The sequence below is a fragment of the Carettochelys insculpta genome, chromosome 1 (assembly GCF_033958435.1).
Source record: "Carettochelys insculpta isolate YL-2023 chromosome 1, ASM3395843v1, whole genome shotgun sequence".
NCBI classification, from domain to species: Eukaryota; Metazoa; Chordata; order Testudines; family Carettochelyidae; genus Carettochelys; species Carettochelys insculpta.
Genome location: NC_134137.1, coordinates 364055575 through 364077563, shown reverse-complemented (window position 1 = coordinate 364077563; position 21989 = coordinate 364055575). Strand labels below are relative to the sequence as shown.

The following is a 21989-nucleotide window of genomic DNA, read 5'->3' as shown; positions in this document are numbered from 1 at the left end:
GTCATTCCCCATTTTGAAGATGTGTATTTCATTTTTCCTTCTAAATGAAGTAGATGGCACTTTTCTTTATTGAATTTCATCTTACTCTTTCCAGCCTAATTCTCCAATTTATCCCGTTGGTTTTAAAATCTAAATCTAAATTGTCCTCCAGTGTGCTTGCAGCCTCTCCCAGGCTGGATTGTCTTTTGCAAGTTTTATATGCATACTTCGCACTTCATTATCTAAATCGGTAATGACAATATTGAATAGTACAAGATCAAGCACTGGGAGTGGCTGGCCCCTTAAAAAAGCAGTTTCTCTGCACTGAAAGTTCACACCTCCACATTAGAATCTGACAATGGGCCACATCCTCCCTGACTGATCTGACTTGTTTTTTCTCCTCTCTTGATGTATACTATTGATAATGGGCCGTTTCCACCCTGACTGAATAGACCTCATAAGCTCTAGCCCTCCCTTTTACTGGGAACCCACTCTTTAAATACTCCTCTGAATTCCACCCCCACACCCATGAATCTTACGAGGCGAGTCTTTGCCCACGAAAGCTTGTGCTCCAAAATACCTGTCAGTCTATAAGGTGCCACAGGATTTCTTCTTGTTCTCACATAATATGAATAGTGAACCAGTCCCGATATTCAAAGTGAGTTGCTTATAGACACCTGGTATCCTGAAAGTGAGTTTCCCAGACAATTCTATGAATAGGAGTGATGTGTACCTGAAACTTGGGAGACTGGGGAGACTGATGATTAAGTTACTGATAGAATAGCTAATTAGTAGAGGGAAATAGCCAATGATGTGGGTGAATGATTCATTTCTGACATGAATTTTCAGATGAATAATTATGATGCAATTTATAAAACTTTCAGGCAATGAGAATAAGTTTTCAACTAGTTGGCTGTCATCCAAACACTTGCAAATAATGAATATTATGATCTCTTGAATGGCAGTGGTGAGAAGTTTGCTCATACATTCATGACTATACTTGCAAATATAAATTATTATTATTATTATTATTTATTGTCAGTTCCAAGCGCAAAACCTTTACTACTACGTATAAGTAGAATGCAAATAGAAGAGTGTGGAATACTGATGACCCTGACTGCATCACTCCTTCTGAGCAGAGCAAAATGATTTTGGTAACTAATATGGGAGACAGTTGTGAAACCACCAAATTCATCCAGAAGTTGATTACAGAGCTGTCAGTCATCCACAGGGTAATATAATGAAACAACAACTGGGCAGCCAGAATATGTATGATGTCCTTTCCTATTTCTTTCTCTATTCCTCAGTGTCCCATCTGTATTCCTCAGTCTACCCAATGGATGTTGAGAGAATAATTAGTAGCCTAGAATGAAGAATGAAAATTCCATTCTCCAGAGAATTTCAAAATTTCAAAATCTGTTATTTCAAAACCACCAAATTTTGAAAATTTTCACCAAAGAAAAATCAAAAATACTGATTTGGCTCAATGGAGCCTTTCAATACGACAAAATCAAAACTTTATCTTTTAAAATTATTTATATTGAATGTAAGGTAATAACTTTTCTAAAAAGTGTTGAGATGAAAAGTCATTACCAAAAAATGAAGAAATATTTAATTCAAAAATATTCAAATGGTACATTTTGATATTGTCATGACTTTTTTTCCATTTTCAGACTGCTCCATCAAAGTTCTATCATCTATAATGCATACATTAAAGATTGTGAAGTGATTAGTCATCATAATAATGGGGCCACATAACAACTTAAGATAATTAAAATACTGGACCCATGGGAAGGAGTTACTGAACTCAGTAACTTTATCCTCACACACAACTATTTCAGATTTGACGACAATATATACCTTCAAATCAGCGGCACAGCTATGGGTACCCGCATGGCCCCTCAATATGCCAATATTTTCATGGCTGACCTGGACCAGCGCTTCCTTAGCTCTCGTACACTAACACCCCATTTCTACTTATGCTACATTGATGACATCTTCATCATCTCGACCCATGGGAAGGAGACTCTGGAGGAATTCCACCAGGACTTCAACAACTTTCACCCCAACATCAACCTCAGCCTGGAACAGTCCACACAGGAGACCCACTTCCTGGACATCACGGTGCTAATACACGATAGCCACATCAATACCACCCTGCACCGTAAGCCCACTCACCGCTATGCCTACCTTCATGCCTCCAGCTTCCATCCCAGACACACCACACGATCCATTGTCTACAGGCAAGCACTGAGATATAACCGCATTTGCTCCAACCCCTCCGACAGAGGCAAACACCTACAGGATCTCTACCAAGCATTCTTGAAACTGCAATACCCACCTGAGGAAGTGAAAAAACAGATCAAGAGAGCCAGACATGTGCCACAAAGCCTCTTACTGCAGGAAAAGCCCAAGAGAGAAACCAACAGAACACCACTAGCCACCACCTACAGTCCTCAGCTAAAACTTCTACAGCGCATCATCAGGGATTTACAACCCATCCTGGACAATGATCCCCCACTTTCACAGGCCTTGGGAGGCAGACCAGTGTTTGCCCACAGACAACCTGCCAACCTGAAGCAAATCCTAACCAGCAACTATACACCGCACCACAGTCACTCTAACTCAGGGACTCATCCATGCAACAAACCTCGTTGCCAGCTCTGCCCACATATCTACACCAGCAACACCATTACAGGACCTAACCAGATCAGCCACACCATCGTGGGTTCATTCAGCTGCACATCTGCCAAAATAATTTATGCCATCATGTGCCAGCAATGCCCCTCTGCTATACACATCGGACAAACTGGACAGTCTCTACGTAAAAGAATAAACGCACACAAATCAGATATCAGAAATGGCAATATACAAAAACCCATAGGGTAGCACTTCAATCTCCCAGGCCACACAGTAGCAGACTTAAAAGCAGCTATCCTACAGCAAAGAAATTTCAGGACCAGACTCCAAAGAGAAATTTCTGAGCTACAATTCATCTGCAAATTCGATGCCCTCAGCTCTGGCTTAAACAAAGAGTGCGAATGGCTGGCTAAATACAGAAGCAGCTTCCCCTCCCTTGGTGTTCACACCTCCAGATCAACTGCTGGTAGTAAGCCTCGCCCCTGCTGACTGAGCTAACCTTGTTATCCCCACCCTTGCTCTGGCTTATTTATACCTGGCCCTGCAGATTTCCAAGACCAGCATCTGATGAAGTGAGTCTGTGCTCACAAAAGCTCATGCTCAAAACTTTTCTGTTAGTCTATAAGGTGCTACAGGACCCTTCGTTGCTGTTACAGATCCAGACTAACATGGCTACCCCTCCGATACTAGTCACCCATATTGGCACTCAGTGCTCTGTGTGGTTATTTAGCTCTAATATACCCCTAATTAAAAGTCCAGTAAGTACAGGAAGTATTGGAGATGCTGCTAGACAATATTGACCTCACATGGTTTGGCAAATTCTCTGGTTCGGCACTGGTCAGGCTGGACTAGAGATGTTCAACCTCTATTGAAATCTCTGTCAGAAACAAATCATTTCATTTCTTAAACATTAACATTAGTTTGGAATGAGGGTGTAAGAAGATAAAGCATCTGTTTCCCATTGCTCTCAGACAGGAAAAGCCTTATTTTCACTGGAATGCACTGTTGGAGGTCCCATTCTGCATGGCTGCACCTACACTACAGAATTCTCTCCAAAGATGATCTTCTGGAAGATGTTCTTTTGAAAGAGCATATCCACACACAAAAAAGCAGATTGAAAGATTGATCCACTTTTTTGAGCATCCATACAACCCCCAGTCTTTCAAAAGAATGGGCCTGGGATCAAAAAACCAATGCCATGAGGACTGCTCTTTCAAAAAAAGGGACCACAGAGCTTCTGCACATGCCTTTTTTAAAAAGAAGCTTTTGAAAGGAGGCGTTCTTCCTGATCGAGGAGCAGAAGAGAGCTTCCAGAAGTAAAGTCTTTCTTTCAATTTTGGATCAAAATAGTGGATTTTGTGAGTGGTTGCTCCACACGTTGTTTCAAAAAAGGGCTGGGTTTCTGAACGAACTTGCTAGTGTGGATGTGGCCCAAGTGTATTTCAACTCCTGAATTACTACTGCCTGAAAAATGAATTCAAACATAATTACACAACAGTAGGAAAGTCATACTAATAAATGGGAAGGCTTTGCTAATCTCACTTTGATTTCTCTGTATTGCTAGTGTCATGTTAAAAAGCAATTTACATCCCTTTGACCTTAGAATAATTAGCACATTTGAGAGCTTTGTAGCAAAATCATTACTGACTCTTCAAGAATCTTTACAAGTGGTTTTCTTAATGGATTTCATACACAATGAATAATACTCCCTTGGGCTTTAAAGAAAGAACAGCAGATCCTACTGGAATGAGTCCAGATCAGAGGTATACCCTGAGAATGTAACTAATGTTTTAGAGAAGAATGGCTATAGGATCAGGTAATGCATAGCTTGTTTATGAATGTTTGTGTCTTGTGTTTCAGAAAAATCCCTTGCAAAAATCAATGCACCCAACTTTGTACTGGGTGCTACCTGGCTTAATAAAAGCATAATGATGGAATTCTCTCGTCTGTAATATAAAGTGAACAGTGATCTGCACTGGAGAATTCCCTGAGTTTATATAGAGTCTGTGCTGGATTAAAGCCATTTTCTGCCTATACCCGTGTCAGTTCTTCCACATGGCTCCTCTGCCTTCTATTGGAATTGTAAGTTCTGCTACAGCAGAAATCAGAATCCATATTATCCCAAAAATGCGCATGGAAGTTGAACAACCCTGATTATATTAGAGACATGCCCATCAAAATGGTTTGCTTGCATTAATTTATATTTGTAGTAAAGTTAAGAAATGGAGCTTATCCCTATGATCAAGGTACCCTTGATGTAAATTAAAAATATATCAGTATTGCAGCCATACAATTTATTATACCCATCACCCACTCATTGGGGAATTTAAAGACTCCATGGCTGTGTCTACACTAGCCCAAAACTTCAAAATGGCCATGTAAATGGCCATTTCAAAGTTTGCTAATGAAGTGCTGAAATATATATGCAGTGCCTCATTAGAATGTGGGCGGACGTGGCGCTTCAAAATTGCTGTGGCTCACTGCCACGCGGCTCATCCTTTTCAAAAGGACCCCGGCAACTGCGAAATCCCCTTATTCCTATCAGCAGATAGGAATAGAATATGTATTTCAGCACTTCATTAGTAAAATTCGAAATGGCCATTTGCATGGCTGTTTCGAAGTTTTGGGCTAGTGTAGATGTAGCCCCCGAGTTCCATTGTTATGCCAGCCTAGTGCACTGTGTAGACACAGCTCAGTTGACAGAAGAGGGCTTGCTTTTCAAATTCAGCTTGAAACAATCTAAAACACACATCAAACAAGAAATTCTCTGTCACAATTTATGTTTACTTAATTACCTTTAATTTCAAGGAAATGGAAACCTATGTGCTATAGAGACCACATCTACACTGCAGCACTATTTTGAAATAAGATATTTCAAAGTTGCTATTTAAAATATTTTATTTTGAAATAAAACAGCTACACACCATGTGCATTTCAAAGTGGCACCCAGCTACTTCAAAATAGCTATTCCAGACATATTACACTATTTCAAAATAGTGCCATTGGAAACTATGGCTACGTCTACACGTGCACCCAACTTCGAAATAGCTTATTTCGATGTTGCGACATCGAAATAGGCTATTTCGATGAATAACGTCTACACGTCCTCCAGGGCCGGCAACGTCGATGTTCAACTTCGACGTTGCTCAGCCCAACATCGAAATAGGCGCAGCGAGGGAACGTCTACACGCCAAAGTAGCACACATCGAAATAAGGGAGCCAGGCACAGCTGCAGACAGGGTCACGGGGCGGACTCAACAGCAAGTCGCTCCCTTAAAGGGCCCCTCCCAGACACACTTTCATTAAACAGTGCAAGATACACAGAGCCAACAACTAGTTGCAGACCCTGTATATGCAGCACGGACCCCCAGCTGCAGCAGCAGCAGCCAGAAGCCCTGGGCTAAGGGCTGCTGCCCACGGTGACCACAGAGCCCCGCAAGGGCTGGAGAGAGAGTATCTCTCAACCCCCCAGCTGATGGCCGCCATGGAGGACCCCGCTATTTCGATGTTGCGGGACGCGGATCGTCTACACGTCCCTACTTCGATGTTGAACGTCGAAGTAGGGCGCTATTCCCATCCCCTCATGGGGTTAGCGACTTCGACGTCTCGCCGCCTAACGTCGATTTCAACTTCGAAATAGCGGCCAACACGTGTAGACGTGACGGGCGCTATTTCGAAGTTACTGCCGCTACTTCGAAGTAGCGTGCACGTGTAGACGCAGCTTATGATGGCCTATTTTGAAATAGTGATATTCCACGTCTTACTAGCTCTTCTTAGCTACGTCTACACATGAAGTCTACATCGAAGTAGCCTATTTCGATGTAGAGACATTGAAATGGGCTATTTCGATGAATAACGTCTACACGTCCTCCAGGGCTGGCAACGTTGATGTTCAACATCGACGTTGCGCGGCACCACATTGAAATAGGTGCAGCGAGGGAACGTCTACACGCCAAAGTAGCACACATCGAAATAAGGGTGCCAGGCACAGCTGCAGAAAGGGTCACAGGGCGGACTAGCGCTTCCGGGGCAACAGCTAGCCGGTCCCTTAAAGGGCCCCTCCCAGACACACTCAGCCTGCACAGCATGTGGTTTGGAGAGCCATAGGCACGCAGACCTTGGGCGACACAGTCATGGACCCCCAGCAGCAGCAGCAGCAGCAGCAGCCAGAAGTCCACCCAGCTGCCCCTGCAGGAGCAGTGCTTGCCCTGCTCTGTGCCATGAAGGAGGCAGCTGAGCAACTCCTTGCCACAGAGGAGGAGATGCCCGCAGGGGAGGAGGATGCAACCCCCAACCCTGCAGCACCCCGACCCCCCCGCCACCTCATATGCCGGCAGCTGTGGAGCTACCCCACCAGCTCCGACTGGTGGGAGCGGCTGGTGCTTGGGGAGTGGGACGACGACCGCTAGCTCAGGAACTTTCGGATGAGCCAGCAGACATTTATGGAGCTATGCCAGTGGCTCACCCCTGCACTCAGGCACCAGGACACCGCCATGTGGCGTGCCCTCCCTGTGGAGAAATGGGTCGGCATCGCTGTCTGGAAGCTGGCCACTCCAGACAGCTACCGATCCGTGGGACAGCAGTTTGGCATCGGCAAGGCCACCGTCGGGGCTGTCCTCATGAAGGTAAGAGGACCCACGGGGGGAGGGGGGAGAGGCAGCCCTGGCAGGGCAGGGCAGGGCAGGGGAGAGGAAGGGGGCCCTGGCAGGGGAGGGCCACGCACACCCTGCTCACCCCTCATTGGTGCTCTCCCATGTGCTTCCCCTGCAGGTCGTGCATGCCATGAATGCCATGCTCCTCCACAGGCTCGTGAGGCTTGGGGACCCAGATGCCACCATCGTGGGCTTTGCCATGCTGGGCTTCCCCAATTGCTTCAGGGCTCTGGATGGGACTCACATCCCCACCGCGCCCCGGAGCACAGTGGAGGACGGTACATCAACCGGAAGGGCTACCACTCAGTGGTCCTCCAGGCCTTGGTGGACAGCCGGGGCTGTTTCCAGGACATTTATGTGGGCTGGCCTGGCAGCACCCACGACGCCTGGGTATTCCAGAACTCGGGCCTGTGCCGCCGGCTGGAGGCGGGGACCTACATCCCCCAGCGGGAGATCCCTGTGGGGGACACCACCATGCCCCTCTGCATCATCGCAGATGCGGCTTACCCCCTCCGGCCCTGGCTCATGCACCTGTACACGGGCCATCTGTCTGCCAGCCAGAAGCGCTTCAACCAGCACCTGAACCACGCACGCCAGGTGGTAGAGTGCTCATTTGGCTGCCTCAAAGGGCGCTGCAGATGTCTCCTCACCTGCCTGGATGCGGGCCCCACCAACATCCCCCAGAATGTGGGTGTGTGCAGCGCCCTACACAATCTGGTGGAGAGCAAGGGGGAGGCCTTCTTTCAGGGCTGGGCTGTGGAGGCCGGCAGGGCCGATGTGCAGCCACCTGCTGCCCCCAGTCGCCAGGTGGACCCCGAAGGGACCCGGGTCCGGGAGGCCCTGCGGGCCCACTTCGATGAGGCCGCAGGGTGAATGCTGCCAGGCCCCCCACTGCCCCCCCATCCTCCACAACACTCCCTGCCCCTACGCCCACACCACGGAGCACCCAACAGCACACCCCCCACACACTTTTCCTGGACAAATAAAAGCAGACACTTGTTTGTGAAATCAAACTTGTTTAGTTGGAACTCTGTTCTAACTAATACTAACTATATATAGGAACTTCTAACTAACTTAATGTTAAATATGTATGTATATATTAACCAAAAAAACCCCAGGGATAACAAGGAAGCGGAGAACTATTTACATGGGGGGGGGGGAAGGATCAGACTGTGCAAATGGGGGTCACAAATAAATAAATACAAGCTATATACAAGCCCGGAAAACAAAACAGTGGGGGGAATATATACAAGGGGCGGGGGGCACGTCCTGGGCCCCACGCCCCTATAGTCCAGCACTGGGGGTGGGCGGCCGGGATCCCCACCTCGGCCGCAGCCCTGTCCGGGGCTGGCTGGGGGCCAGTCGGACTGGTAGATACAGCCGGCAAGTGTCAGCTGGCCCCAGGTCTCCCTCGGTGGAATGGCCCTCGGTAGAGGGTGGCGGGGCGACGGCGGACGGCGCGGCGACAGGAGCAGCGGGTGGTGCGGTGGGTGGAGCACCCAGGGTGGGCGTTGCTGCGGCCGGCGCGGCATGGGGGGCCAGGTAATCCGCTATGTGGTTGAAGGTCTCCATGTAGGCCCCCCATGCCTCTTGGCGCCAGGCCAGCGCCCACTCCTGCAGGTGGAGCCGGCATTGCTCCACCTGCAGCTGCTGCTCTGCGACCTCCACCTGCCGGCGGTGGAGGGCCAGCAGCTGGGGGTCCGTCACTGGCGGCTGCTGCTGGGTCCACCGTCTTGCCCGCTGTGGGGCCGGTCGGTCCTCCGCCGAGGGGCTGGCCTAGAGCAATGGCCCCAGAGGGGATTCTGGGACCACTGACGCCTCGCCAGCACTCTACAGTCCTTCCGATGGTGCTGCTGCGGAACACAGGAGGGGGGGAAGAAGAGTGGAGACAGGCGTTAGTGTGGGCCCCGAGCCGTGGCCCTTGTCCCCCCACACCTGTGCTGCAGGTTCCCCATCCCCGTCCCCGGGAGATGCTGCTGTGATGGGGTTCAGGGGTCCCCCTGCACTGCACCCTGTCCCTTGGTGGGAGTGACTCTCACTTCACTCAGCAGGTCTGACAGGAGAGATTTCTTAGGCAACAGATGCCCAGTTTCTCCTAGAAGTGACAGTACAGCAGTCAGAGACAGTCCTTCCAACCCATCCTGGGGAGAAGACCCCGAGGGTTGCCCCTCTGGGGTGTAGCTTTCCCCCTCCTCAGGCTGGCTGCCTTCCAGCTCTCCCTTCCCCTAGCCTCTAACTGCGGCCCCCGATTCAAAGCCAGCTCGGCTCCTCCCTCCTCTTTGTTCAGGGCAGAGGTGTAACCTGCCAGTTGTAGCCCCAGGATCATCCTTAGCCCCTGGGAGCTATTCAGCTTGTTGATCATATCTAGCCTGAGTCTCGCATTTGCACTCCCCCCACTCCATCACATGCTGCTGCTGCTGCTGCTGCTGGGTGTCCCACCCCCTCCTCCCGGGGGACCCTAGAGGTTCCGCTCCCCCCTGCTCCGGGGATGGGGCATGGCACTGTCGTGCTCGGGGGGGGAAGGGGCTGATGCACTTGTGTGAGGGACATGCCACTGCTGTCCTTGGGGCCATGTTCATCTGGGCATGTGGAGGGCCCTGGCCACATATCCACAGGGCATGTGGAGGGCCCTGGCCACCCTCAACCCCGGGGGTGTATACCGGGGGGGTACATACCTGTAGGTCCACTCCCACAGCCGGGGGACACCCAGGGGGCGGATGCCTGGCTGCTGCTCCTCGATGGCAGGAGGAGGATCTGGAGCCCAGTCTCAGTGGAGGAGGAGTTCCCCTCCTCCTCCTCCTCCTGCTCTGGTGCCCTGGGGGTGGGCTCCAGGGGGGGCCCCCAAGGTGCGGGGCTTGCCTCCACGGCAGACTCCGCCTCTGGGGCCAGCTGGGGCTCCTCAGCCGAGGTGTCAAGCGTGGCTGGAGGGGAGGAGGTGTGCCAGGGGCCCAGGATGTCCTTGAGCTCCCTGTAAAAGTGGCAAGTGACGGCGGCTGCCCCAGATCGGCCGGCCGCATCCCGGGCCCGGGCGTAACCCTGCCGCAGCTCCTTGACTTTACTCCAGACATGGTCTGGAGTGCAGGCAGGGTGACCCCGGGCAGCCAGGCCCTCAGCCAGCCAAGCGAACGCATCCGCATTCCGCCTCTTGCTCCCCATTACCTGGAGCACCTCCTCCTTGCTCCAGAGCCCCAGCAGGTCCCGAAGCTCGGCCTCTGTCCAGGGGGGGGGCCCCGCTGCCGCTTGCCAGACTGGCTCCTGCCCTGGCTGCCCTGGCTACCCTGGCTCCTCTTCGTGGGGGTTCCCTCAGGGCGCTGGGGGCACTGCCGGGTGGCCATCGCGTTGGGTGGGGGTGTGGGTGGCTGTGGAGGAGCGTGCAGGAGAGCCGCGTGTTATTGCTGCTGCCTGCACGCTCTCTCAGCTTCCTGCACAGAAAGGGAGGGGGTGGGGACCTTTAAGGGGCCGCTCCACGTGGCCACCATTGAGCTGAGGGGCTGGAGAGAGTGTCTCTCAACCCCTCAGCTGATTGCCGCCATGGAGGACCCCCGCAATTTCGAAGTTGCGGGACGCGCAACGACTACACGTTCCCTACTTCGACGTTGAACGCTCATGGGTTTAGCGGCTTCGACGTCTCACCGCCTAATGTCGATGTTAACATCGAAATAGCGCCCAACACATGTAGCCGTGACGGGCGCTATTTCGAAGTTAGTGCCGCTACTAACGACACGGCTCTTATGAACTAAATATTTTGAAATAGGCATTATTCCCCCTGAAATGAGGATCACCAGTTTCAAAGTAATGTACCTACTACTCAAATTTGTTTTGAAATGATGTGTGCATAATCTAGATGCTAGCAAAGTTGTTCTGGAATAACAGCTGTTATTTCAAAATAACTCCATAGTGTAAACATAGCCAGAGACCAGCATTGATACTAAAACCAAGTCTATTCTAATGTGGGAGATCGAAGTAAGATGATCATCTCCAGCTGTATTAATGATGTGCCTGGAGTCGATGTACCTTAATTCATACTTCTGCACACACTCCACTACAGGAGTTCGATAGTAGTGAACACTCCCTTTGATGTCCCTTACGCCTCACAAGGAGAAGTAGTACTGGTGCCAATAGCTGTTTCTACACTAGAGAGTTTTGTTGACAAATCTAGGGTTTTGCTGACAAAACTCATGGAGCGTCTACACACAAAACGTGTTTTGTTCACAGAAATTGACAACAAAAAAGCTATGTAGACACACCAGGGGGCCCTTTTGTTGACCCAATGGATCAAATGATCAATCTGGTTTTATGAGTAGATGCAATTTTTTTGACAGATATTTTGTTGGAACATCTCTTCCAACAGTAACTTCTGGAGACAGATGCTTCTATTGTAGACATAGCCCATGGGAATGCCCTCTGAGTTAAATTTAGCATGTCCCTACCAGAAATGCTAAACTGAACTCTGGAAGATTGACCACAGTAGTGTCAATCTTTCACTGAGTGTAGACAAGCCCTTAAGATGAGAAGACATTTCATTTTACTTTTTCTATAGAGGTATTTGGTACACAGCACAAAGACTTTGAGTTCCTACAAATGGTCAGTCTAGACTTATACTTACTTCATTATAACAGCTTCACTCATGAGTGTGAATTTTTCCTTATCCACCATGAAAAGAGAAGCTCTCCTGTTTGTCTTCATCAAAGTGCTACAGCAGTACAGCAGCATCATGCAATATTTGTAGTGTAGATCTGCCTCACCTTCTGCAATGAGTTTTCCTTCTGTTCAGAATTGTTGAGTACTATAAATCATACACAGTAATCATTATCAGAAAAGGACCTGAGTCACAATCTTCATATATAGGGCAGTGGCAGTGTTATACTTTCCTCAGCTTTGGAGATGTCAGATATCAGGGCTTTGGTTCAGACCATGACAGACATATGGAACAGTTGAAAAATTCAGGCCTGGCTGCAGGTGATTTGGATACTGGCAAATACTGCCAGTCAGAAATCCCAAATGAACCCAACTCTGTTAGAAATAGCATAATTCTGAGTGATCGACACTGGCCCAGAGTGACTGGTTTTGAAGATCCAGGTTTTCTGACCTGTGTTCTTCTCTAACCATTGAAGTCTTCGTCAGCAACATCCATTACGGCCTAATGACTTCAGAAGAAAAATGACTATTCATGGAACAGGTTCACTCTGAAGAACCACGTTGATGAGTTCCAATGTAGATCAGGTAACTCTAGTTTCATGCATCTAAATTAAGTATTATTGAGATGTGATTTTACTTCCTCATTTAAACTGGTTTGCAGAAGTACTGATGGATTTGTCAGATCTGGAGAAGTGGGTCTGTCCCATGAAAGCTAACAAATTGTTTTGTTAGTCTTTAACTTGCTACAGCTCTGCTTTTTTTCATTTTGTGAACCTATAGACTAACATGGCTACTTCTCTGTGACTATTCATGGATTCAGTTGTTCTCACAGGGCATCCATTGTATTGAGAGTTTAGTTGTACTGAGGCTGGTCCCTGGATGCTAACAAAATATCTGCCATGACCAGTATCTTTGAAGGAAACCCCTTCACCGTGCTTTTGATAGCTTTAATTGTAACTAGTGGATACGTATACATTTGGCAGGGAAACAAAACATTTGTTTGTTTTATGCCTTGCTGTGTCTGAAATGACCACAATTATACAGGGTATTGGTAACATATACTCCCTTTTCAGGGAATACAAAACAACATGCATCATGCTGTAAAAACAAACGTGTTTCTTGTTATGCATTGGCATTCATTAAAATTGGAAAAAATGTGCATTGCAATCAAATTAATTTTATAACTACTGTACATCAAAGATAAGCAATTACACATAAAACCAAACCACCGAGAAATTTAATAGGCATTAGATGAAGGCGATCCCAAGACTATACTATCTGCACTAACTTGAATATTGGCCAACTGACAGTAAAATCCATTTACCTTCAAGGCCACAAACCTTTCCAGTATGTCCTAGGGGAAATATGTAGTTTGAAGACTTTCATAATCTAAATAATAAATCTTCTTGTGTTCTAAAGCAGCCATTCATATGAGTAATTGTATTAGTCTTCTTTATGTTAATGATGTGCCTCTTTTAGGCTTGCTGTTTCCCTGCTTTAGCTAATGCAGTTTCTTTTCATTATGAGGGGGTAATCTGGAGATTTCAATTAAAATGTTTTCTTTTCCCTTCTTCAGAGAAATTATTTAGCTCCTTTGTGTTGTAATTTTGTGTGGAAATTTTAGAAATTCCAGACTTGTAGTAACTTTATCTTGATGTAGATCCTAAAAGCTGGATCCTAGAATATTTCAGTCTCAATCCTAATAGATTGTGAGGAGTTGCATCTATACTGTAATTAAAGACTCACGGCACAGCCTTGGCTGACCTTGGCCAGTTGACTTGTGGTTATGGGGTTCAGGCAGCAGAGCTATAAAATTGCCATATAGATATATCTTTGAATGAGGGACTGTCTCTCACTGTGGCTAGGGTTACACTATAATGGTCCTTTGAAAGAAGTTCTTTCAGAAGATCTCCTTGGAAAAAAAATCGTTTGAAAGACTGTGGCCACACACAATAAGCAGATTGAAAGAGCAATCCGCTCTGTCGAGAGGGCAGTCTGGCTAATCTTTTGACAGAAAGGACAAGTGGACATTCAGGAAACAGGTGTGCCTGGTGAACCAGAAGCATCTTCATGCATTTTTTTTAAAGATTCTTTCAAAAAAAGCACTCTTCTTCACCTGGGAAAGGAAGAGGGTCTCCGGAAAAAGCACCGTGTCCTTTTGATTTAATATCAAAAGGACACATTTTGTGTGTAGATGTGCCACAGGTTTTTTCTAAAAAGATCTTTTTTTTTTTTTTTCAAAAGAACCATCTAGTGTAGACATAACCTGTATGTTTGTACAATGAACGTTAGGGTCATTACTTGCTACAGTAATACCACTACTACCAAATTCTTTGGATATGCTTATAGGATTTGGTTTTCTTTCTATAGCAGTCTCTTTACGCTCTCTGTTATCTCTCGATGTTTTTAAGTTGTTATCTCTCTGTAACTTCCAGGGAAACTTGCTTCTAGTGTTCCATCCACATGTCCCTTTCAACTCCAAGTCATCATCTCGCTCTCTCCCCACCTTCTGCCACACATTGGAATATAGAGGGCGGGAGAAAATAGTATTTTTCACGACTGGTAAAGTCAGTACAAGAGATATTATGGGCAATATCTGTGAAAGGCCAGTCTCAGTGCATCCATTGCAGATGCAGAAGCAGCAGAGGAAATGAGAAGCACTCACAGTAGTGTATAGAAATTGGATAGTATCCCTTTAAACACTATGAGCCTTACAGTACCATTCAGTGTGTTCCCTGTTTTAGAACTTGCCAAAAGGTAGACAGAGCAGTGGTACATCTGTAGCTATGGCCTTGTCTATATACACAGTAGATCAACGCTGCAGCAATCGGTCCACTCCCCATCAATTTATCAGGTCTGTTGTAGATGCAATAAATCAATCTCCAAGCTCACTTCTCTTGATGTTGGTACTCCACAAAGATGAAAAACAGCTCCCTCCCCACCCCCTGCCCACCAACCTAACTACATACAAGACATTACAATATGTCGAGTTCAACTATGCTATTTGCAGAGCTGAAGTAGATTAACAGTGCTGGTAAGTATAGACAAGGCCTTGGCCTGGGATCTTTGTGCATATTTAGAAAATGGCTATTATCTCGGACTCAGCAGTGCCCTTGTGATCATTGTTGTACAAATTAAGACAAATTCAACATCATCAGGAAACAAGTAGTGCACAGTTCAGCACAGGAGATGAAATTCATGATATTTTATTTTAAGTCGTGATTTATAATTTTTTTTAAATTAGGTTTTTACTGATGCTAATTCTTTACTTTGTTTCCATTTTATATTCTGAAATTGTGGAAGTGAACATATTGTACTTATTTATGCAATTAGTTTCCTAGACTTTTTCACAGAAGAAGTTTCACACTTAAAATGCTTACATATGCTGAAAACGATAAGTCCAGAGCCTCACTGAAAGCCTTACATTGAGAACAACACCAACTCAGACCCAAAATAGACAAGCAAATAGTCGGTGCTCTCTTTGCAATCAACATAAACTACCAATACATTGACATAAGTACATTGACATTACACGAGTCAAGAAAGTTCCAATGCTTTCATCATAATGTCATCCTCTAGGACAGGTTGCAGTGGAAAGTCAATGAGAATTAGGCTCCTTTATCATTTTGGGGTACCTCTAAACACCAAAGAAAAATCTGCAGCTGACTGAAGCCACCCAACTCGGGCTCACAGCACCCAGACTATAGGAAAGTTTTACTGCTGTGTAGATTCATGGGCTCAAGCTGATGACCATGCTGTAGTATGCTGTGGGATGGGAGGGTCCCCGGCCTCAGACTCCAGCCAAAGCCGAGAAGTCTACACTACAATGAAACAGCCCCTGAGCCCTGTGAGCCCAAGTTGGCTGCATGGCATGGGCCAGCTGTGGCTTTTTCTTCATTGTGTAGACATACCCTTAGTTACTTCTGAAAATCTTATGCAGGGCTCCAATTACGTGGAATGAAGTAGTGGGCAGGGGGCAAAAGTCAAGTGGCTTGCCTTAACTAAAGAGTACTGAGCACTAAGAAGGCCATAAGCCAGACTTGAGGCCAACCCTAAGGGCTTGTCTACATTGCCACCTGCCTTCGAAGGAAGGATGGTAATTAGGGTGTTGGGAGTTTACTAATGAAGTGCTGCCATGCATAGGCAGCACTTCATTAAGCAAATTCCCCCTGCGGCAACTTTGAAGTTTTAAACTTTGAAGTACCAAAACATGTCTAGCCGCGACTCACCTGCCAGTACTTCAAAGTTCTGGGGCAACTTCAAAATCCCTTTACTCCTAGTAGACAAGCCCTAAGAGTAATACAATTCCTATTTTCAAGCCCTCCCATGATTCAAACACTAATATTGTTTTTTTTTCTTTTGTTTTTCTGCCTAGATGTGGGTTTTCTGTGTCACAATGCTGGTCATATTGAAAGTTTAAACAATTTTACATTGTTAACAGTGAATCAGTTGTGTTTTGAAAAATGTGATGAAGTGTACACATCCTACTCTGGGCAATGTGGGGATCATGAACTCATTTGGGCTCAAGTGTCTCTGCCCCTTCACATCTGCAGGAGACTTAAGAGGGAGAGTCCCAGCTCAGTTGATTGCAGACATGGAAGGAGAGGAGACTCCAGTGCTCACCCCTGAAGAGACAGGCGACAGAAGCAGAATCTTTCCAGATGACTGTTCTTCAATCACCCTGTCAGAGCTGGTCTAGGTGGTGCATGGTCCTACCATGAGTACAGGGGACTGGACTTGATGACCTCTTGAGGTTCCTTCCAGTTCTCTGATTCTATGAAATATAGACTAGACAGAGTGACTATAAGGTGGGTGAATAACTGGTTGGAAAACTGTATCCACGGTGTAGTGGTTCTTAAAATCCATTTCACCAGCTCCACACAGATCCTTGCAGGCCCCAAAGGGTCCAGCCACAGTCCCCGATCAATATATACTTAGATTTTACCCAAAAAAAACACTCTTACCAATCCTTCAGATCTAAACATCTAAAGATATATTAACAAAAAAGAAATAACATGGTTAGAAAGAAAAATTGTCAACATGATACTTTATGTGCATCAATTACAGCTATCGATGCAGGCCAGAGATATTATATGCTGATTCTTGAAAGCCTCTGAAAGTTCATCCCATAAGGGATATAATTCCAGGTCACATATCTTTAGTTACTGGAGAAGTGGAGATCTGGTGAGCTGACGTGAGCATGCTAGAACACTGATCCTTTGAAACAGGCACAGAAACAAAAGACAAAGGTCCAAGACAGATGCTGCTAGGTCCACCACATAGTTCGCCCTTGCGTCCAGGGACCAAACCCTTTCTTCTTCCCATCAGGCCCATGAAACTCAATGTCATGTGACCCAGGTGAGCTGCTGTGGCAAAAGCCATTGGTTTCTGGTTTTGCAAGCACCCCCCAGTCATTTACATGGCAGGTGCAGTGGATATCTGGGTATCTGATTTCAATTTCTTTGCTCCGCCCAGGTTGCCTGACAAGTGGGCTACATTGCATTGGCAAGTCCTAAGTTTTGGAAATGTGGATTCAGCATTTGAGTATCTGATTTCCGTCCCATTGTTCATCCCAGTATTCTGGCTGGGGCTGAGTTCACACCTCCTGTTGTGAAGCTTAGTACTAAAACATTGCTAACACAACTACACAGCTAAAATCTATAACTTTACCTCCCAATGGCTGTATTTACACTTGCCAAAATCTTCAAAAAGGCCATGCTAATGGCCAGATCGAAGAGTACTAATGAGGCGCTGAAATGCATATTCAGCGCTCTATTAGCATGCCGCCAGCTGTGGCACTTCGGAAGTGCTGTGGTTTGCTTCCGTGCAGCTCGTCTACACCGGGGTCCATTTTGAAAGGACCTCACCAACCTCGAAATCCCCTTACTCCTAGAATAAGGGGATTTTGATGGTGGTGGAGTCCTTTTGAAAAGGACCCCGGTGTAGACGAGCCATGTGGAAGTGAACTGCGGCACTTCACGACATGCTAATGAAGTGCTGAATATGCACTTCAGTGCCTCCTTAGTACTCTTCGATCTGGCCATTAACATGGCCATTTTGAAGTTTTTCCTATGTGTAGACATAGCCAATATGATACAGACACATAAGTAGCACATACAGATTCAGGACATCATTAGCTTTCATTAGACACTACACACGGCACCCCGGCAAACTATTTGGGGACAACAGATACAACAGACACATCAAATGGCTTCCATACTCAATATAAAAATCCAGTCATGTGACCGTCTCCTATTACTAGTCAGGACTAAATTTAAATAAAGATTGTGGGAATTTCAGGAAGACAAAAAGAATATTCTGAGGTAAATATCAATGATTTGCTCTATTATGGTACAAAGAAAACACCTGAGCATCTTAACAGAGGAGGGAAATGGACAGACGTTTGCTTCAGGAAAAAGGTGTCTGAACCAGGCTTGCTTGAAAAACAATGAAGAAAACTTTGAGCGAGATAATTTTTTTAGATGGGAAGTTAGCCTTTTATTTAATTTCAGTTTCAAAGTGTGCTATGATATTTTTTATGTAGCCATCTGTTTCAAATATTCTCTCTACCACATATGCTTGTTTTCACTACAAATATATTTAACTATTATGGTGTTCAACAAAATGGTGATCTCAAGTTAAATCTTATTAGCTGGTGTGTGCTGTTCTTTGAGAACAATAGGTCTGGTAATTCTGTGAGGGTTCATTGGATAAGATGTTGGAGATTTCAAGGAATAGTCAGAGGACTCCAGGTTTGATGTGTGCTTATTATTGCCTGACTCTCAGCTGTCACTCAATAACAAGTAGGATGTCTACATGTCACCCTCCTATTCGTGAGTCTGTTGATGGCTGATCAGCCCAATTCTGGAGCCACAGATCTTACCATAATAGAGAGAGGTGTTGGTAGCTGTTGGAGGAATGTGGGGCAGTTTTTGATGCTCTTTTCTTCATCTCCACCTCTCGTTGTCTGCAATGTGGTGGACATCTCAAATTATGCCACTCACTCACAGACTGCAGTTCTCCATGGGGACGGTCTTGGGCAAGGTTTTCCAAAGTGTCGACACCAATGGTGCACTTTTTCATGTGTGCCTTCAGCATGTCCTTGTATTGCTTCCACTGGCCCCCAATGATCCTCTGTCCTTCCTCCAACTCGGAAAACAGAGTCTGTTTTGGGAAGTGCTGCTCAGCCATCCAACCTACATGACCAGTCCTACTCAGTTGTTGATGAATGATAATGACATCAATGCTGGTCATGTTTGACTCTTCCAGGATGTTGGTGTTCATATGCCTATCCTTCCAAGAGATATTTAGGATTCTCCTGAGGAAGTATTGATGATATTGTTTAAGTGCCTTCAAACAACGCCTGTATATTTTCCAGATTTCACATGCATATAGTAGCACTGGAACAACCACTGAAAGATGTTAGGGTCAGAACAGGGTCCCTGTTGTCCCTGTTGTCCCTGGCCTCTGATTGTAAGAGGCTGGAGATGGATGACAGGAAACAAATCGCTTGATCATTGTCTTCGGACCACTGCCTCTGGGGCAACTGGCACTGGCCATTGTCGGCAGACAAGCTACTGGGCTGGATGGACCTTTGGTCTGACCCTGTATGGCCGTTCTTATGTTCTTAAGGTATACAAGGGACTTTGTCTTGGGATACTTGTCTCAGTTTTTGAAGACTTATTGTCTCAGGCAGGCAAAAACAGAGCTTTCACTTCTCAGACAATGCTGGATTTCTGACTATAGCAAAAAGATGACTTCCAAGGTATGGGAAGTGCTCCACATTTTCTATCAGTCCTCCATCAATTATTATCTGTATATATAAAGAGAGGACTGCAGAGGCACAGGAGGTAGAGCTTCTGCTGTCAAAAAGCTGGTGGTTTCAGGGAAATGATCAGGCACAGACAAAACTGCTTCACAAAACTGCTTCACACTGATGCTTATGACTTGCCTTAAAGATACTTATGGGGTGTATCTTTTCCAAGGATCAGATGTAATACATCCATCAATGAGACTGAGCTATCTAAATTCAATGTCATAGGTGAATATACAACTGAGCAAGACTCAGGACTTCGGTATTGGATAGATGGAAACCATGACAATTCTTTGGTGCTGGGTGAAAAGCTGCAAGATCACTACTAATACTGAATGATGTTTCCTTAATTATTTGGAGGACTAATGCTTGCCTAATGGTGGGAAGTAGATACATTTTTCCTTCAGAAGATATCCTTTATTAGCAGAGACCTCAGATACTTTTACATTTTTGGATGGGTCTGCTTAAGTTTCACAGAAGGTATCTTGGATCTGTGTTCGGGCTTTAAAGACTTCCTTCTTCAATACTCTCCCGGTTGTTTATCTTAACCAAGAGAAGGTTAAGGGATGACTTTTTCTATAAGTACCTTCCTGAGGAAGAAATATTTGTGTAGGTCTCATATCAGCTTCATTGCCTCCTTTAATTTTCTTCTCCTTATGGACTTGATGGACAGAATGAAGTCCATCTAGGTCCTGCCTACAGCTCAGCATGGTTTTAACTTCCTTATTTTCATCCCATAGGAATGTATTTGGCAGTGTGTTCACCGCTGTTGCTTCTACCTGTCACCAAAGCAACTAGGAAGGAAAATGCTAACAACATTTACTTGCCAGATAGTTGGAGACTCACAACATATTCAGTAGAATAATGATATTAAGCAGGAAGTAAATATAACACAACGGGTAAAACACTGGTCACAGGCACCATTGCTCAGACTGAAAATGCCCATGAATTTCCCCAGTCATATCACCCAATAGAGAAAGGGTAAAATTTAATATCCCATTGGTACATATACTTCCTAGGAGCCCTTGATGACCTGTGACAATGATTTATTTTGTAGCAGCAATAAACGTCCACATGGTTCAGTACAGACCAGAGAACTCCACGTAGGATAAGATGGTGAGTGCCTCTATCAGTGTAACAGGAAGGAGGTGTACTCTGGTTTCAGCACACATTTCGAAGAACAGGGGGTCTCCCAAACAATTCCCCTGACTATCCCACTAAAACTGGTACATATACAACTATGTGAATGAGATAGATCTGAACTCCTCAGCCAGGCGGCTGACAATCACAGCCAGCAGGGATCCTCTTTGTGCAGGGTCAGGCTGCTTCTGATACCAGGATTTCCCTTTACCACAAAGGGATGCAGGGACCAGGTGCAGATATAGCAACTCTGCTAAAAATCCTAATTCCCAATCTCCTCCTGGAGCTAAGAGATACTCACAGCAAACAGTCTTGAGCTAGTAGTCAGTGGAGAACTTGCCAGGTGGTAACTGATTTACTGAGAGAGTTGGAGGGCTAACTCAGTCTGGCTGAGTGGAGAGCACTGTTCCCAGTAATCTGAGCACTTGGGTGGTCACACGAACCAGGAGAGATTCAAGTGCCGCTCAACTGGTTAGCTGAGTGCCATCGTCACTGTTTCTCAAGCAGCAGGTATTGTCTACTTACTCATCTGAGCTCTCACAGCAAAATTCCTTAGATGTGGATTGTATCAGAGGGGTAGCTGTGTTAGGTGTGGATTGGCATCCATTAAGACCTTGAATAGTGACAGAGAGATAGCCGTGTTAGTCTGTATTCTATCAAAACAAAACAGCAGTCATGTAGCACTTTAAAGACTAACAAAATAATTTATTAGGGCTACGTCTACACGTGCAGCCAACATCGAAATAGGCTATTTCGATGAATAACGTCTACACGTCCTCCAGGGCCAGCAACGTCGATGTTCAACTTCGACGTTGCTCAGCCCAACATCGAAATAGGTGCAGCGAGGGAACGTCTACACATCAAAGTAGCACACATCGAAATAGGGATGCCAGGCACAGCTGCAGACAGGGTCACAGGGCGGACTCAACAGCAAGCCGCTCCCTTAAAGGGCCCCTCCCAGACACAGTTGCACTAAACAACACAAGATACACAGAGCCGACAACTGGTTGCAGACCCTGTGCATGCAGCATGGATCCCCAGCTGCCGCAGAAGCAGCCAGAAGCCCTGGGCTAAGGGCTGCTGCCCACGGTGACCATAGAGCCCCGCAGGGGCTGGAGAGAGAGCAT

The 21989-nt window shown here is 46.2% G+C and overlaps 1 long non-coding RNA gene across 1 annotated transcript in view; it reads right to left on the bottom strand.

Annotated features, from left to right (window-relative positions):
* Positions 1–9695: 9695 nt before the first annotated feature.
* The window catches only part of LOC142007504 (uncharacterized), a 28386-nt gene continuing 16092 nt past the window's right edge, over positions 9696–21989 (bottom strand). The window contains exons 2-4 of the long non-coding RNA XR_012643959.1: positions 21388–21475; positions 11878–12057; positions 9696–10693 (exon numbers count right to left, since the gene is read on the bottom strand). This is a non-coding gene — a long non-coding RNA (uncharacterized LOC142007504). The remainder of the gene's footprint in view (positions 10694–11877; positions 12058–21387; positions 21476–21989) is intronic.